Source organism: Vitis riparia, chromosome 16 (genome assembly GCF_004353265.1).
Source record: "Vitis riparia cultivar Riparia Gloire de Montpellier isolate 1030 chromosome 16, EGFV_Vit.rip_1.0, whole genome shotgun sequence".
Taxonomy (NCBI): Eukaryota; Viridiplantae; Streptophyta; class Magnoliopsida; order Vitales; family Vitaceae; genus Vitis; species Vitis riparia.
In genome coordinates, this window is record NC_048446.1 from 16201570 (window position 1) to 16209122 (window position 7553).

General features: G+C 31.8%; 1 pseudogene; it reads right to left on the reverse strand.

Annotated features, from left to right (window-relative positions):
- Nucleotides 1–3258: 3258 nt before the first annotated feature.
- LOC117933323 lies at nt 3259–6327 on the reverse strand (annotated as a pseudogene).
- Nucleotides 6328–7553: the final 1226 nt, after the last annotated feature.

Here is a 7553-nt window from a genome sequence, read left to right on the forward strand (position 1 = left end):
AATAACTACAAAAATATTCATTGTAAAAAATAAGTTGTGAATGTAAAGTCGTGGTTATAAAATACTTCACTAAACATGCATAAATGAGATAAAATAGATTTAAGATTGAGAGTAAGGTGGTGTTTGTTTTTTGGTTAAATAGAAAAGGTCAAAATATTTAGCTTTTTCTATTCAACTAAAAGTAATATGTTGACATCATTCAACATAACTAAAATCAATAGGTTTAGTTTAGTTGTATTGGATGATGTCTACAGATTACTTTTAACTAAATAGAAAAAACCAAAATATATTCAACCAAAAAACAAACACTACCTAAGTTAATTATTTTTACTTAATACTTAAAATTATTTTTTACTTTAAATTGTAATATTAGGTTATTTTATCAAATATATTTAATTTATTTAATAACTTAAATTAAGTCATCTAGAGTTTCCTTGGAGACAGAGTCAAGCAAGAGTTGGCCAAGAAAATAAATAAATAATTAAATAAATATAGTCAAATGAAAAATAACTAATTTTTTTTTACAACATTTTGAATATTTTGTAGGAAATGTAGGAGGCTGTTTGGGTAAAGGAAAATTATTTTCCATGAAAACACGTTTCATAATTTTTTTTATAAAAAATCATTTTCAAAAAAACTTATTTTTAATTGTTCTTACTTATTTTTAAAAATATTAAAAAACCATAGAAATGGTGAATAACATTTCAAGTTTTCAAACAAATTTTGATTCTTTATTTTTTTTTAAATAGATTGTATAAGAAACTCTCTGTATGTTGGTAACAAACTTAAAAAGAACACAAAAAATGATGATAAAAAAGTTCTATAAATAGTTTGGGTAAAAAATGGGGACTTGCTTGGCAACAATTTCAAGAATAGTTCTTAAGAAACAGTTTTTAAAAAGAGATTTTAAAAAAGGGTTTTCAAAAACAAAATTCTAATTAAAAATGATTTTCGAAAACAAAATTCTAATTAAAAACTCAAATATAAAAATTAATTTTTTTTACTAATATAAAAGTTATTAAAGCACTTTTCATATTTTTAATCATTACTCAAATACCCCAAAACAAACAATTAAAAAATCTTAAATTTATTCTAAAATCTTATTATAAGAAGAAATTCTATAAAAATTAAAACTATGTTGGATAACTGTTTTTTAAAATAGTTTTTTGGTTTTCAAAACAGAAAACTTAAAAATCTAGTTTGGATAACCAAAAACTGTTTTTTGTTTTCTATTATTAAAAAAAATAATATTTTCCGATAATATTTTTTAGTTGTTTTCACTTATTTTTTAAATGTTGTTTTAAAAAATAATTATATAAACATTTAAAATGATTAAAAATAAGACATTACATATAATAATTATTTTTAAAACATATTTAAAAGTATTAAAAACAGGTTAAAAACATTTTAGGTTTCCAAACAAATTTTTGTTCCACAAAACATCAAAAAACCGTTTTTAAAAACTGTTTTTCAAAATAATTTTCAAAAGCTGTTACCAAATATGCTCTTATTTTTTATCAAATATGTTTTCAAAGATAGAAACCTGTCTTATGTTTTTTAAAATAAAAAAAAAAAAAATTGTTTTCCATCACTTTCTCAACTGAATTCCAAATCCCAGTTTGAAGATGACTTTCAATATGAAGAACCAGTACACATCACCTGAGATTAGAGCAGCAACTGGGTTTTGAAATCATAGTATTCAATCTCTAAAACATCTATAGAAAAAGCATTCAAATATTATTAGGCCCACCATTTTGTAGGACCCTTCAAATCATGATTCTAAAATCTTGCCATCATCTTGCCAGCCGGATTCTATACTTCCACCCGCCATTCCCTGCATTTCTTCTCCAACGAAAGAACTGAAAAAATAATATGAAAACAAAGGTTGAATTGAATCAAATCTGCATGAAAAGCTTCACTAAAATTGAACTTGGTAAAATATGAAGCTTGCGTCCTCTCAACTGCTGCTTTTCATGTGTATACCAGGGGGCTATTTAGAGCCCTATTTGAGAGTGATTTTGACTACAACGGTTTTAGTTTGTAATTGTAAACCTCTTCAAAAATATTTTTGGAAAAACTAGCTAATAGTCTGATAGTAATTCTAAAAAATGTTTCTAATCTTTCTAAAATTTAAAATTTTTTATCTTTCAAATGTAAGAAAAGCTAAAAAAAAATCTTATAATTACTACCAAACAAATTTTAAAAATGCGTTTGACAATTATTTTGATAAATGTTTTTGACATTTTTAATACTTGAAGATTTTTTCAAGTATTTAAAAGAGTAAAAACACTTCCTAAAATCACTGTCGAACCGTTTGACAATTATTTTAAAAAATGCTTTTAGTTTTTCTAGTACTTAAAAAATAAAAAAATTTAAGCATTAAAAATATTAAAAACGCTTCATAAAATCACTATCAAATACACTCTTAGTAATTTTCTCGGAATCACTTCAAATGATTCTCAAGGTTTTTTCAAGTTTTTTTTCAAACATCTCATTTCTGGAAAGAAGCATTTCTAATACTCTCAAAAACACTCTCAAATATGTTTTTAATTCGAAATAAACGAAGGTTTTACTAGGCAACTATGGGGTTGCAGATGATATGAGCCCCAACAGATGTGAACCTATACTAAAGGTATTTAGGAAACTAGAGGTGAGCATCTATCTCCTACAGGTATTTAGGTACAAAGACCTATGAACGACATCATAACCAAGGGAAGAGTGAACATCCTGAAGGCACTCGATAAAGAATTTGAAAGGCATAACCAGAGGCAGTGTTTACAATGGAGGTAACAGCCTAACAGGAAACTGAACATTTATACATGCTTTACAATTAGAAAACAAAAAACAATTTTTTGTTCTTATAATGCAAAATAAAGAGTGTTTTTAGAAAATATTTTTAGTTATTGTTTAAAAGACTGTTTTAAAAAATAATTATACAAATATAAAAAATGATCAAAAATAAAATATTATAGATAAAAGTTATTTTAAAAAACATATGATGATTTCAAATTTCTAAACAAACTTTCATTCTACGAAATATAAAAAAAAACAGTTTTCAAATATTGTTTTTACAAACTATTTTTTAGAACTGTTTTCGAGAACACTTTACAAATAGAACCTTATATTTTGCTTTCAAAAGATTAAAGTTCAGGACCTTAATCTTCGTATTTTTATCTGAAGCTAAGAGAATTTCAGGATTTTTTATCTGAGAAAACCCAAAGAGAACATATTTATCTGAGAAAACCCAAAGAGAACATATTGTAGAACTGAATGATAAGCTTTCCATGCAAGGTATACACTGTCATCTACAGAATGCAAGACATTATTTACTATTACATTTTTCATTACTCTACCAAAAATAAAGAGCATGAAACTGTCTAAGGAACAGCACCTGCTACGAGGGAATCCGGGAAATCAAGATTTGGAAGCACATTTCGAATAAAATACACGAGGGACTGAGGGAAGTTTGCACAATCACAGACCAAATATGGTGTCACTCGAACCAAATATAGCTGCATTAAACTGTCTTGTATTCAAGTCACTCCCATCCAAAGCAGAACCAAACCGATCAAGCCACTGAGTAGGGCTTGGGTTTTCAGTTTCCTCTACCCACTCTGAAGTCATATCAATGTCATGAAATTGGAGAGGATCAGCTTCTGAAGACTTCATTTTCATTTGTCTTGCCAACTTGAGATTATAATTTATATACACAAGATCATTTAATGTTTCTTTATCAATCTTATTTCGCTTCTCAGAGTGGATCTGCTGGAATATGTTCCAGTGCCTCTCAAAAGTAGAAGTGCTGCAAACTTGACTGGTATTCTAATGGCAACTCGTTGCAACATGGGTGCAGAATCGCCAAATTGTTCCCACCAAAGCCCCACAACATATTTGCAGTATGATTGAAAAAATCGAAAAATAAATAAAGTTTATGTTTGCATATACACTTGCTCACTGTTATGTCATATAATCGGCATGAGTCAATGCACATATTCTTGAACAAATTATTGTTTCATATATTAGTCAGGAGCCATGACAGATGAAAAGCAAACAGACCATGGAAAGAACTCTCCATGTCAATTTCTCATCAATGATTGCCAATAACCATGGTGAGCCATTCATAGTCTAAAGGTTGTAGCTATCATTTCACTGAAAAAGCAAGATATTTTTCATGAAAGATGGCAGCAGGTTAGAAGCACGATGCAGGAATGGCAGGGTTGTGTGCATGCAGGGACACATGTTCATGAAAATCTAAATGTAGTAACTTATATATAAAGTATGGTAACTCTCAAATAACAAAGTATGGATTTTTGAAAGCTAGTCTTCTTAAAGTAAGTCTCAGAGTTCTTACGTTATGTAGGAGTTATAATCATTTTTTGTTTTTTAAAAATAGAAAACAAGAAGTGTATCCAAAAGACGTATAAGGATTTGAGTTTGTCATAAACAAGTTTGAAGTTGTATTATGGTAAACATGTGCCAAAAAGAATATCCCAACCACTAAAGGAAAAACCCTTTGTACCATAATATGGTGCACTATGACCAGCAATACATTGGTGTTTGTTCTGAATGCAGAGGACAAATTATGCCCCCCACAATTGCTTTGTCCACTTATTATGCATGAAGATGCAGCATATAGTAGAATTCTCACTCCAACACACCCAGATATTGGATGATACAAAAATTTGCATACGTACCAGGTGGGACTGTGTCACTTGCTTCCCTTGCTATGTTACAACCAAACATCCCAGCTGCCCTTGTAAACAAAAGAATTTGATTTGTGATGTCACATCTCATATCGGATGTTGGAAGAAGCTTCTCCAGAACTTTGAAAAAGTCTTCTTTTATAGCTCCAATAAATTTGATTTCTGGATTATATTGGATGCTAGGGTTCAAAAATGCTGCTGCTGCATGTAGAGGTGAATGGAGTTGATTCCGCCACCTTCCATCTACTATATCTAAAAATGCCTTGCACTTTCATCCATAATATAGTATGTCCTAATTGATTCCTTGGCCCTGGTCATTAGCTCATATATAGATCCCACAGCAGGTTTCCCTCCAGAAACTTCCCTTAACCCTTTCAGAAAGGGCTCAGAAATCACCACACACTCTTCCACTGCCCTCCAGAAATCATTGTCTTCAAGAATGGCAATACAAGATATGTTTTGCGGTTTATTTGAGTAAGAGTTTGTAGAATATTCTGAGCTATTAAACATATGCTTCAATCTTGGCCTCTGCTTTAACATAGACTGCAATGAGAGGAAGTTGGAAACAGACTTTGTTATACCAGTCCTAATGAGATCTTGCCCCCCAGTGGATTTCTTCATTAGATCAAGCATTGATGCATTATTATATATAAACTTTGATATAGTCTGTGCTTGCAGTATACATCTGTTCACCCAATCTATCTTACAAAAATCCTCTAAAATCAGATTCAAGCACTGAGAAGCACAGGGAGACACAAACACAGTTCCATAGTTCTGCAGGATATGGCTTGCTACACCAGTATAATTGAGAGTGCTATCCATGATTATTTGCACAACATTTTCAGGGCCTAGATCTTGAATAACAGAATCAAATAAATCAGCAAGATATTTTGTGTTTTTGAAATATGAGGATGCGTCTACTGATTTATGGAAAAAGGTTCTGGAGGGTGATGAAACCAAGAAGTTAATCAAAGCTCTTGATTTATTGTCTGTCCATGTGTCTGCAATGATGGTACAGCCTGTGGTAGCCCACTCCTTCTCAATGTCTTTCGACTGTAGGCCCACTTCAGACTTAATCCTCTCCAACCATGTAGTCTTCAGGATTTCTGCAGATGGGCCCCTAAATCCATGACCGCACTTTGATACTGCTTCTATCATTAGCTGATGGATGAAGAACGAGCAACACTAAAGTCTAGCTTATTTCCAAAAAAGAACAGAGCAATACTCCTCTCCGCATTTTCTCCATCATTTGATGAGGAAGGACCCATGTGAGTGATAGGTGGGAAAACTTTTGCAATTGGCGATGGTGTCTCTACAGACATGAGAGCTTTAATTGCAGAGTAATTTCCAGGAGATTTAGCTTCTGCTATTCTTTGCTTCTTAGCACTAGAAGTTTCTTTCCCATCTTCTTTTGATGATATTATGGCCCTCACTCTATCAGTAACATCATCCCTAACTTTGCTACATGGATTTACACCTTTACTGGGAAGCCGGGATAAATGATGCTTCACTCTACTAATGCCACCATTTAAAACTCTGAGGCAAATTTGCATCTCACCTTGTTTCCATCTAACTTCTCTGCATATTCCCAACAAACATCCTTTTCTCGTACCACTGCCAGAAAACAAACATATAATCAGTTATCTATATGTCAGTTGCTTCTGTACTTCATTTTCTCTCTTATTTGACAACACCACATTTGTGCCAGAGAGTTCAAATGACCAACTTATTTTGGATACCATATGTCCAACTTATGAAGTAGGAATATTCCAATTTTGAGTTCATCTAAGAAAAGGGTCAACTCAATCATGTGAGATTTTCTTCCCCTTTAACTCAAATAATCAGCAGATAAACACCAAATTCTCTTGCAACAGTTGTGAAAAAAGAAGATTATGTAGTTTCCAGAGCAGCACAAGATGATTGGCCCGATAATGAACAGAATAGCGGAACAGGTCTTACTTGGCCAGCCCCAGATAATTAGGATTAAGGCCTTGCTGAGCTGATAGGCTTGAAGAAGTTCTAGCATTCAATTGGAACTCTAATGGGTCATTTTTTTTGATAGGAAACTCTAATGGGTCATACAACTCTTAATTTGAAAGTCATGAACGGAGAACCACAGCACTCAAACATAACTTAAGTCCTAAATATTTAACCATGTAAGGTAAGGGAAACAGACAAGGTGTGAATATGAAAAGTTAGACCAACCAACCAACTGAAGCCATTATTTAAATCCGATAGTACTGATTAAAAAGCATGTAGGCGATTTCTCAAATTCAAAAGGAAAATGTTACATGAGATTGTAGTTTAAAACATATCAAACCTTTACTAATAAATGATTACAGAATATTAAGCTTGGACTTACTGCTGATGAAGGAAATGCCCTGTTAACCTGTATCCAGACCTACACAAGCAGCAAAGAAGAAATTACAAGAAGGCTAATATTAAAAGATCAAAAGTACCTATAAAAGAATTTCAGAAGCTGCTATGGAAGAGCACAAGTAAAGAAATTGAGAAGACTTATCATTAACTTTTGAGCAAACCCAGCTTCTTTAAGGACCCATAAGTCCAATTTATAAGTTCATCCTACTCTACATATGGTCTGATTCCTAAATTTGCTAGTAGAGAGAAGAGAGTGACATTTTCTATTTCAAGCCTGGGTTTCCAAATCAAATATGTTAGGAACCTTAGGATTTCTTCAAGATGAACTGCCCTCTATGGTCATCTTATCAGCAATTCTTCCTTAATTTGGAAAATGATTATAGAGTGATTGAGCTGTCTCATGTATAGCAAAACTACAAGAGTCGTGTCCCTTCTTTGATACTTCTAGATCACAATATAGACTTAAATTTC